Here is a 12308-nt window from a genome sequence, read left to right as displayed (position 1 = left end):
CGAACTTTGGAAGATCAGTAGTGATCATTTCACCACTAAATGATACCCTATAAAGTAGGGGAACTTGAGGCATTCACGGGTAACCCGACACTCCACATTTCCTATAAAAAAATCACACTGTTAATATCATTTTAAGGAAAAGGTTTTGCTTGAGGGGTTTTGCTTAGATTATGTTGGTGTTCAATGTAACAATGCATTGACTGTGACTGGAGACCTGTCTCGGGTGGGCTGAGCTTGTACTGCGGACATGATGCAGGTGTTGTCTCGGCCGATGCAGCAACATTGTCACCCCTCCTGTCCCTCCCTCACCTCACACAGGTAAGACGGTGGTCATGCTCACCTCACTCACTCACTCAATGTTAAACAGCTGTCTGAAAGCAATGGGATAGGGGTTAACTGTTGACTCTGCTCATGTTGGTTTGTTTGCCAGTCAAGTGACAGTATTTTAATGTCATCAGTTTCGCTTTACAGTAATCATGGGCATCTTGTTTGTGATGATTGATTTGTGTAAGGGGTGGATGAGATATATTGTTACTGTTGCTGGAAGTATGTATTGTTTGCAGATATTGCCAGGCCTCGTGAGCTGGGTAAGTGTTATGCATCAGAGTGAATATTTTCAACCTTGACTTAACCTGGTGAGCAGACAGGGAAGCCACAACTTCTGCTCTATCAGTAGTCCCTGCACGTTCTACAGAGGCAAAGGCGATTCATTTTATCTATCTGACTTGTAATTTATTGAGAAGTTGGCAGCTACAGCAGGATGTGGGTCACAGTGGCTGGAGTGAGACAATCAGCCCTGTCATCCCTGTCATCCCCAGATACCTCTGGATTGGTGACAGAGCGAATGGACAGATAGTCCCTCCTGTTCACCATTATTGTACTCCCAGGACATGTTCCCTCCCACCCAGCCCCAGGACAAGTGTTCCCTCCCACTCAACCCCAGGCCAAATGTTCCCTCCCACTCAACCCCAGGACAAGTGTTCCCTCCCACTCAACCCCAGGACAAATGTTCCCTCCCACCCAGCCCCAGGACAAGTGTTCCCTCCCACTCAACCCCAGGACAAATGTTCCCTCCCACTCAACCCCAGGACAAATGTTCCCTCCCACTCAACCCCAGGACAAATGTTCCCACCCACTCAACCCCAGGACAAATGTTCCCTCCCACTCAACCCCAGGACAAGTGTTCCCTCCCACTCAACCCCAGGACAAATGTTCCCACCCACTCAACCCCAGGACAAATGTTCCCTCCCACTCAACCCCAGGACAAGTGTTCCCTCCCACTCAACCCCAGGACAAATGTTCCCACCCACTCAACCCCAGGACAAATGTTCCCTCCCACTCAACCCCAGGACAAATGTTCCCACCCACTCAACCCCAGGACAAATGTTCCCTCCCACTCAACTCCAGGACAAATTTTCCCTCCCACTCAACCCCAGGACAAATGTTCCCACCCACTCAACCCCAGAACAAATGTTCCCACCCACTCAAGCCCAGGTCAAATGTTCCCACCCACTCAACTCCAGGACAAATGTTCCCTCCCAGTAAACTCCATGACAACATTCCCTCACACTTCACCCCAGGACAGATGTTCGTTCCACCACCACACCCTCGATCCAAGCACAGATGTTCTCTCCAACCACCACACCCTCGATCCAAGCACAGATTTCCCCTCCCACCACCACACCCTCGATCCAAGCACAGATGTTCTCTCCAACCACCACACCCTTGATCCAAGCACAGATGTCCCCTCCCACCCCCACACCCTTGATCCAAGCACATATGTCCCCTCCCACCCCCACACCCTTGATCCAAGCACAGATGTTCTCTCCCACCACCACACCCTTGATCAAAGCACAGATGTCCCCTCCCACCCCCACACCCTTGATCCAAGCACAGATGTCCCCTCCCACCCCCACACCCTTGATCCAAGCACAGATGTCCCCTCCCACCACCACACCCTTGATCCAAGCACAGATGTCCCCTCCCACCACCACACCCTCGATCCAAGCACAGATGTCCCCTCCCACCACCACACCCTTGATCCAAGCACATATGTCCCCTCCCACCCCCACACCCTTGATCCAAGCACAGATGTCCCCTCCCACCACCACACCCTTGATCCAAGCACATATGTTCTCTTCCACCACCACACCCTCGATCCAAGCACAGATGTTCTCTTCCACCACCACACCCTTGATCCAAGCACAGATGTTCCATGATCCACGGATAGGTTTCCCCTCCCACCACCACATCCTTGATCCAAGGACAGGTGTCCGTTGCCCCACCCACAATTAATCTAACTGTGCTTCCTTAAATCCCTCATCTCTCCCTCCAACCCCAACCCCAAGCCCAACTTCTCTCTCCTCCCCACCTTCCTCATCCCCCTACCCGTCCATGAGTGGTTATCCCTAACTGTGTGCCGTGTTTCAGGTATGAGCTGCATGCTGATGAGACAGCCCAACACGGAATAAGCCAGCCAGAACACTCCTGAGTGTGACACTGTCATAAGTCAGGCAGTGTTTAAGCATTTGGTTAATCCCTGCTGCTGATAAGCACTATGCCTACATATGACTACAGCACTTACATGATAACCTTGCCGAAATACCCACTGGCCAACTCTGCAAGCTATTCTTCACTGCACATTTCACAATTAAAAATACCTCACTTGATTCAGCGGGAAGTTAGGAAGGCAAATACTTGTTATGGGAAGGCATTGCTCACTTGGTACTTAACAGTGTTTGATGTCATCCAGGTAGACATACATAGACATGGCTATTATAGCAAGGTGCAGGCTCACGAATCAATGGTAGCTGCCATTGTGTATAGGTTCTGATTATAGCTGTATTGATCGTCTAATTGTTCTGATGGGAAATATCAGACAAGAAAATCTACTAATTGTATGATGTTTCAGTTTGATGTGAAATCAATGGACAAAAGAGCAGATGTGATGTTATGTAGACAAAGGACTGTAGTGTCTTCATCTCGGTTGGAATGTTTCACCTGCTGGTACACATGCCTGTTTGACATTAGACCTGCTGGTACATTTGCCTGTTTGACATTAGACCTGGTGGTACATTTGCCTGTTGGATGTTAGACCTGCTGGTACATTTGCCTGTTTGACATTAGACCTGCTGGTACATTTGCCTGTTGGATGTTAGACCTGGTAGTACAGTTGCCTGTTTGGCATTAGACCTGGTGGTACATTTGCCTGTTGGATGTTAGACCTGGTGGTACAGTTGCCTGTTTGGCATTAGACCTGGTAGTACAGTTGCATGTTGGGTGTTAGACCTGGTGGTACAGTTGCCTGTTGGGTATTAGACCTGGTGGTACAGTTGCCTTTTTGGCATTAGACCTGGTGGTACAGTTGCCTGTTGGGTGTTAGACCTGGTGATGCAGTTGCCTGTTGGGTGTTTGACCTAGTGGTACAGTTGCCTGTTTGGCATGAGACGTGGTGGTACAGTTGCCTGTTTGGTATAAGACCTGGTGGTACAGTTGCCTGTTTGGCATTAGACCTGGTAGTACAGTTGCCTGTTGGGTGTTAGACCTGGTGATGCAGTTGCCTGCTGGGTGTTTGACCTGGTGGTACAGTTGCCTGTTGGATGTTAGACCTGGTAGTACAGTTGCCTGTTTGGCATAAGACCTGGTAGTACAGTTACCTGTTGGGTGTTAGACCTGGTGGTACAGTTGCCTGTTGGGTGTTAGACCTGGTGGTACAGTTGGGTGTTTGACCTAGTGGTAAAGCTGCCTGTTGGGTTTTAAACCTAGTGGCACAGTTGCATGTTGGATGTTAGACCTGGTGGTACAGTTGCCTGTTGAATGTTAAACATGGTGGTGCACTTGCCTGTTTTATCGGTATACAATTGTCTGTGAGTCCTCAGGTCTTGTATGAGAGAAATAGCTTGGCTACTTTATGTGTTCCCCATACATTATGGTGTTTTCATGTATGTATGTTCATTCTGTTATGGAAGTGAGACTTGGAATTCCTGTGACAATTAGGTCAGCTTGTATCTGATGAGATCCATACCTGCAACGAGAAACCATCACAGATAAACTCAATCAGCCAACGTTACAGATGTATCATTATGTAGATGCAGTGTCAAGTTTTACACTGCAGTTTATTATAGATTTGTGACCATACCTGGTTGTAACATGCTGTAACAGATGAGCAAGACCCAAACATGTTACAGGTATACGTCATTGGTTGACATCTCAGAGAGCGCCAGACATGAGTCTTAAACATGCGCTAGTAATCCTAGCAATAGAGTCAAGATATATTTTTGGTTATTACATCTGTTTCAAACATGGCTGCCATGGCAACCAGATTAAAAGTAATATGTTCATGTAACAATGTTTAATTTGATTTAAGAAATGAATAGGTAGATGTGACGAACACAATTCATGTACTTGTTGATTCTCATGGACATGTATCGATCTTCTCCGAGACCATTGAACTGATAAAGTTGGGTAAACAATTCAAGCCTTAGTTTTGTTAATGTAACAAAAGTAAAGTTGAAGCAAAGATTTCTGATATAGTTTTAAGCATGGTAACAGCTAAATGGCATTACTCATTTATTTATTGATGTATTGGTGTGTAATTTCATAGGTTGTAAAAAAATTGGAATGTGCAAAATCTTGTCATGGCAACTAGGCTGTCCGCAGCCATCTATCGGTGTTTTAGTGCATATATGCAAGGTTATAGATCTGTTTAGATTACTCCTACCCCCATGGAAATTACCCTACCCTGTGGAGATTATCCCTACCCCCTTGGATATTATGCTACCCTGTGGAGATTATCCCTTCGCCACAGAGATTACCCCTACCCTCTTGGATATTATCCCTTCCCCCACGGAGATTACCTCTACCCCCTTGGACATTACCATACCCTTTGGAGATTATCCCTATGTTGTGGGGATTACCCCTACACCATGGAGATTACCCCTACCTAGTGGAGATAACCTGTACTCCATATTGCTCTCCTACCTATGCTTGTCCGACTTGGTTCAATACGAGACATCGTAACCTGATGGCAATGATCGTTGCTCACAATATTGATCATAAGATTGTCTGGTCCAGACTCGATTATTTACAGGCTGCTGTCATATAGCTGGAATGTAGCTGAGTGTGGCATTTAACAATAAACACTAACACACACAGGGGTTTAGTCATATGTCGGCATTGTGATGGGGGTAGACTGGTGGTAAAAGAATTTCCATTTTGGTACCATGTGTGAAGCTGATTCTTGGACTCTGTTACAGAGGTGTGCTAAAAGCGTCATCACTCACTCATTCTGAAGATACCTTCCATCTGCAAGTTCCAAATTACAGGTTTTGATTAAGGTCCCATGTTGTTACTGGAGTTTACAGTACGCGCTTGTGTTCAGGTTAAAATAAATTGCCTACCTTGCTTGAGATAATTTTAGGAACCACAATGCTCGAGTTAGACCAGTTACTTAAATTACTGTTTGAGTTTGAGAAAGAAGTGCTTCCAAATACATTTTTTAATAGTTATTTGGTCAATAGTAAAATCATGGTGTAACAGTATTCAAGACTGGTGGTGGATCAACCTCCCTGCAGGATTCAAACAAGCTTCACGGCAAGACTAGTATAAGGGTGTATCGATTGATCAACTGTCGATCACACAATAGTCTATTGACTATACATTGTTGATAAGTTAAGATGTCAGTATCGATGGGACACCTGTCTACCTGTGTTGACTAGACCCTCCCCAATTCATGCAGATGCAGATTTGTCTACCTGTGTTGTGACTAGACCTTCACCAATTGATGTAGCTGCAGATTTGTCTACCTGTGCTGTGACTTGGCCCTCCCCAATTGATGTAGCTACAGATTTATCTACCCGTGCTGTGACTCGATCCTCCTCAATTGATGGAGCTACAGATTTGTCTACCTGTGCTGTGACTTGACCCTTCCCAATTGATGTAGCTACAGATTTATCTACCTGTGCTGTGACTCGATCCTCCTCAATTGATGTAGCTACAGATTTGTCTACCTGTGCTGTGACTCGATCCCCCTCAATTGATGGAGCTACAGATATGTCTACCTGTGTTGTGACTCGATCCCCCTCAATTGATGTAGCTACAGATATGTCTAGCAGTGTTGTGACTCGATCCCCCTCAATTGATGTAGCTACAGATATGTCTAGCCGTGGTGTGACTCGATCCTCCTCAATTGATGGAGCTACAGATTTGTCTATCTGTTCTTCTTGACATGTGCCTGAAGCCAGCATGTGTTGAGGAGAATCCAGCCCAGGCCTACATTATGATCACCACAGTATTTGTCAGCATCATTAGTGTGACACCGCTCTCAGCTTTCTAACTTATCAGCTATTCATTGTTTAATTGCCAGGTTGTCATCTCATCTTGATCGCTCATTTTTACGCTGATTAGCTGCTAAAGTATGCGTGTGGCAACATAGCCATCGAACCAGGAACAGAGCTCAGTGTATTAGCTTTTCTTTCTGCAGTGGAGACAGATCACATTATCACCCACCAAGCCAGACTCCAGTTGCTATTACAGGAGACCCAAGTTTAAATTTGTTGATCACTGTAGCTATTTATCAATGGTAACATTTGATCGTGGTTAGAGTGGCGTCTGGTGATGCGAGCATGTATCGGTGTCCTCCCATCTCTCCATCCCAACGCTGTCAACCAAGCTCGGGACATCAGCAGGCTTTGACCTCACTTCGGGGAAACTTACACACCCAAAAGCAAATATTTTCCCTTTGATTGCTGTGGGCAATTTGGCTTTCAGGTGATTTTGAATTGTCAAACATTGCAGATATCAGCGCCTGTTCGGAATTATCACATAAAGGTTAGAGTGGAGGGTCTCAACTGGGGAGGTGGGATGTCGTGGAGGACTTTGTAGACAGGGCTGTTAAAGAGAAAGTTGTTGATGATGCTGTTTATCAACTCCTCTGTTCCACCTCAGGTCTCGTGTTGTATTTGAATCAAAGGATCCCCTAAGTCTGTTCTTTTTATATAAGGGTTATGATAAGGAGTTTTGCCATTTATGCTAATTTTTTAAGACTGAACAACTATGACTTTATTCCCCTGAATATCCACAAAGCTTTAGTGAAACTATACTACTCAACTTTTGATAGGGATGATAAGATATCTTATTCTGTTTATATATACACTTGACATGTCACGTGGATCAGTTTTGTGTTTTATGGATAGATAAAATCCCTATCAGAAGTGGAATAGTATAGATGGAGGAGTGAATGAAGATATATGTAGCACTGTATTCTTTACATACACTGTTCAACGTTTGATAGGGATTATCAGATTGGTCATTCTGGTTAAATATGGACTTGACATATTATGAGAATCAGTTTTGTGTATCATAAGATATAATATCCCTTTCAAAAGTGGTGTAGTATATATATGAAAACCTATCTATTACGATATTTATACTGTCAATTATCTTGGACGTGATCACATTGTTAGATATTGATCATACACTATTGTTAGTAGGCTACTAAGTGCACATGCTGTCCTTTACTTTCCACAAGGTACTATGGTATGTATTGGGTTTGGGGTGGGGTGGGTCGGGAGAGGGGATGTTTGCTTGATGAAATATTGTTGATTATTGTGATTTGTGGAAGGAGTTCCATCAGTTCAAAGAATCAACAGGCTGGGGCCCTGGTCTCACTTGTTGTTACTATTGTCGCCATGTTTGAGTAGAAGCATATGTAGAACAGCTGGCAGATATTGCAAGGCAGAAAATGAAACCATCAATAAATTGAAATTCAGAAAAAATGAGATTACAGCTACAGATTATGAAAGCCGGTTAAACCATTATCAGTGACACTCTGTGAGTCCGGAAAGTATCATTCTGGTGAAATCGTTTGAATCAGAAATTGTTTGGATTGACAACTTTCTGGAGCAACAAGTTGTAAAATGTTGATATGTAGTATTGTCGTTATAGTCGTTATAGACAATAATCCTCTGGAGTGGGTGGAGGCTTTCTGGAGTAACAGAGCCTGGACTAACATGGTGTTATTATATAAGAAGGTTGGTGATGGAAGGGCGGTCATATGGATACCCCGTAATGGAAGGGTGGTCAGATGGATACCTAGTAATGGAAGGGTGGTCAGATGGATACCTAGTAATGGAAGGGTGGTCAGATAGGTACCCAGTAATGGAAGGGTGGTCAGATAGGTACCCAGTAATGGAAGGGTGGTCAGATGGATACCCGGTAATTGATGGGTGGTCAGATGGATATCTAGTTATGGTAGGGTGGTCAGATGGATACCCAGTAATGGATGGATGGTCAGATGGATACCCAGTAATGGAAGGGTGGTCAGATAGATACCCAGTAATGGAAGGGTGGTCATTGAATGGTGGTCAGGTGGATACCTGGTAATGGAAGGGTACTCAGATAGATACCCAGTAATGGTAGGGTGGTTAGATGGACACCCAGTAATAGAAGGGTGATACCTTGTAATGGAAGGGTGGTCAGATAGATACCTTGTAATGGAAGGGTGGTCAGATAGAAACCTGTTTATGGAAGGGTGGTCAGACAGATATCCAGTAATGGAAGGGTGGTCAGATAGATACCCGGTAATGGAAGGGTGGTCAGATAGATACCCGATAATGGAAGGGTGGTCAGATAGATACCCGATAATGGAAGGGTGGTCAGATAGATACCCGATAATGGAAGGGTGGTCAGACAGATATCCAGTAATGGAAGGGTGGTCAGATAGATACCCGATAATGGAAGGGTGGTCAGATAGATACCCAGTAATGGAAGGGTGGTCAGACAGATACCTGGTAATGGAAGGATGGTCAGACAGATGTCCAGTAATGGGTGGATGGTCAGATAGATACCAGATAATGGAAGGGTGGTCAGATAGATACCCGATAATGGCAGGGTGGTCAGATTGATACCTGGTATTGGAAGGGTTGTCAGATGGATACCTGGTAATGGTAGGTGGTAAGATGCATATCCATTAAGGGATGGTGGCAAGATGGATACCCGGTAGGTGTTTCGGTATCTTCATCGCTATTAGGACGTGAAACACGATCAGATCAGGATGTAGCAGTTATGGAATGTATTGGAAATGTGATACACACAAAAAAGGAAGATGTGTGTTGATTAGGAGCATGTTGAGTGCCCGGGCATTGTGAAGCATAAAACGGTTGAGAAGAAACAGCATCTGTAGAATGAACTGAAGCTTTGATCCAACTGGAGCAACATGTTGGAGTTGGATAGGAGTTTGATTATAGAAGCTAAGTGTATTGACCATCACGTGTGTTTGTTCCTCATCATTGCAATCTATGGAGTGTATGGCACATCTGCTGGTGTCGATATTCAATATGTTTGTTATACAATATACGATACAAGGCCAGCTGGTAGGCTAGGCTTAGACTCTGGAGCATCATGGCCCTCGATTGAAAAATAATCAATGACACATTACAGTGTTGTACCTAACTGGTGACTGTACAGTTCTGCATGTGTTGGGAGTGCTGGGCTAATCTGTCAACAAGTATTGGAACACAAGACACCAAAACATATTGAGTGAGTCATTCATATTTGCAAAATAATTTAACAGCAAATAATATTTTTTCCCCGTCAGACATCGGTCTAGGCTTGGTATAAAGGATAATACAGATTTTTTTTCTAATTGTGAAACTGGTTCTTGACATTCCTTCCACTGTGCTGCCTGATCCTGGGGGTAGAGACTAGGCTGGGGCTGCCTGACCCTGGTGATGGAGATTGTCGGGTTGGAGCTGCCTGGCCCTGGGGATGGAGACTGTAGGGCTGGGGCTGCCTGACCCTGGGGATAGAGACTGTAGAGTTAAGGGTGCCTGCCCTGGGGATGGAGACTGGAGGGCTGGGTCTGCCTGACCCAGGGGATAGAGACTGTAGGGTTGGGTCTGCCTGACCCTTGGGATGGAGACTGTAGGGCTGGGTCTGCCTGCCTCTGAGGATGGAGACTGTAGGACTGGGGCTGCCTGGCCTTGGGGATGGAGACTTTAGGGTTGGGGCTGCCTGACCCTGGGGATGGAGACTGTATGGCTGGGGCTGCCTGACCCTGGGGATAGATACTGTAGAGTTAAGGGTGCCTGCCCTGGGGATGGAGACTGGAGGGCTGGGTCTGCCTGACCAAGGGGATAGAGACTGTAGGGTTGGGTCTGCCTGACCCCTCGGATGGAGACTGTAGGGCTGGGTCTGCCTGCCCCTGAGGATGGAGACTGTAGGGCTGGGGCTGCCTGGCCCTGGGGATGGAGGCTGTAGAGTTAAGGGTGCCTGTCCCTGGGGATGGAGACTGGAGGGCTGGGTCTGCCTGACCCAGGGGATAGAGACTGTAGGGCTGGGGCTGCCTGACCCTTGGGATAGAGACTGTAGGGCTGGGTCTGCCTGGCCCTGGGGATAGAAACTGAAGGGCAGAGACTGCCTGACCCCAGGAGTAAAGACTGTAGAGCTGGGGCTTCCTGATCCTGGGGATGGAGACTGTAGGGCAAGGACTGCCTGACCCCAGGAGTTAAGACTGTAGCGCTGGGGCTGCCTTATCCTGGGGATGGAGACTGTAGGGCAAGGACTGCCTGATACCAGGAGTAAAGACTGTAGAGCTGGGGCTGCCTGATCACGGGGATACAGACTAGAGCTGGGGCTGCCTGATCCTTGGGGTAGAGACTGTAGGGCAGGGACTGCCTGACCCTGGGGATAGAGACTGTAGCTCTGCCAGACCCCAGGGGTAGAAACTGTATGGTTGGGGCTGCCTGACTCCAGGAGTAAAGACTATAGAGCTGGGGCTGCCTGATCCTGGGGATACAGACTTTGCCAGACCCTAGGGGTAGAGACTAGGGCTTGGGCTGTCTGACTGGGGGTAGAGACTGTAGCTCTGCCTGACACTGGGGGTAGAGACTGTAGCTCTGCCTGATCCTGGGGATGGAGAATGTAGTGCTGGGGCTGCCTGACTTTGGGGGTAGAGACTGTAGCTCTGCCTGACCCTGGGAATAGAAACTGTAGGGCTTTGGTTGCCTGACTCTTGAGGGGCTGAGCGAATGCTTTAGTCACTTGGCTACCCATTCACTCAAACCATTTTAGTAATAGCAAAACCATAAGTAATGACAATGATGGCAGCCTTTGTCATTGTCTATTGTATGTGGCATTTCAATAAGGGACCCCCATAATTGAGTGTATAAGTGCCCCCGGGTTCTAAATATGTGGAATAAGGTAGGTCTGCATTGAGTTCAACAATCACTGATGCTCTACTTCATTGACAGTGACAAAATAAAACAGTAGAAGATATCTATTGATAGCCATTCAACTTAAAGAGCGTTACTGTTGGTCGCATCCAAATAGACACAAAGATTTATTTGTATGGTGCTTTGAACATTTAATAGTGTTGATGAATAGCTCCCCTGTCATGAACGCGGGGATTGTAATGTTGGTTACTTCATTGCGGATGAAGAAAACAGCAGCCGTCTCCTATCACTGTTGTTCAGTCGTGCGTGCCGTGTCGTATGCGGGCTCCCTGATTACGGGTATGACACCCGCTCGAGCGTGGTGCGTAGAGCGAGCCCTGACAATAAGGTGAGCAAGCGGCACATAGGTAATTGCCAGCATGCCTGAGCTGATCAGCCGCTGCAGCAGGCTTTGTTTGGGCTGCTGTAGACTTAAACACAGTTTTCTTATTGTCAGAATAAATTGAATCTTTCATGTCCTGTTTGAATAATCCTCGAGAAATGATCATCTATTGCTGGGAGATGATGTTCTGTTGAGACTGAGAGAGGCTCTGTTGGGGTGGGCCTCTGTCTAGGCTCTGCATCTTCTGAATTAATTATCCTCTCTAGCTTGTATTATTGCATTACATGTAAGTATGATATATCAGTTTTGTTTCAATGAAGATGTGAATAAGAAGGGAATTTACAAATGTGAAAATTGGTTTCTGATCAGTGAGTGATATTGTTTATCACGCATCAGCAACTTTGAGTTCTGAAAACTGAGTTAGCTAGTTTTGAGTTGTTTAGTATTAGAGGGTTAATCATGCTGAAAAAAGATACTGTTAGGATAATTGTTTTGCTCCAAGTTGTGTATGTAGTAGTGTGCTGTGTGGGGTAAATCTCTAGTTTGTGTGGGTTGAATGTATGTCATGTACTTTTGCTGGCCCTCTGACTGATCATATTGATATAGGTAGATCAGTGTACCCGGGATGAAGCGCAAAGCCGTATATGGTGTGTTTGACTGTGGATGTGGGTGCGGGTAGCTGCTCAGCTGACACAGATCGGGGGGAAGGGGAGGGGAGGGGGGAGATCGCGGTGTGCGGGTATTGATACGCTTGC

The 12308-nt window shown here is 46.1% G+C and overlaps 1 protein-coding gene across 5 annotated transcripts in view; it reads left to right on the top strand.

Annotated features, from left to right (window-relative positions):
- Window positions 1-12308, top strand: part of LOC124120294 (protein CASP-like) — a 136192-nt gene that overhangs the window by 43379 nt on the left and 80505 nt on the right. Inside the window, exon 1 of one of the 5 annotated variants that reach the window (XM_046483091.2) lies at window positions 165-318. The exons of the other annotated variants lie outside the window; for them this stretch is intronic. The gene's annotated coding sequence lies outside the window, so the exon portion shown is untranslated. Of the gene's footprint in view, window positions 1-164; window positions 319-12308 lie in introns of those variants that run through there. 5 annotated transcript variants of the gene reach the window in all.

This window comes from Haliotis rufescens, unplaced genomic scaffold (assembly GCF_023055435.1).
Source record: "Haliotis rufescens isolate VD_foot unplaced genomic scaffold, xgHalRufe1.0.p SCAF_99, whole genome shotgun sequence".
Lineage (NCBI taxonomy): Eukaryota > Metazoa > Mollusca > Gastropoda > Lepetellida > Haliotidae > Haliotis > Haliotis rufescens.
This window is presented reverse-complemented; position numbering and strand designations above follow the sequence as displayed.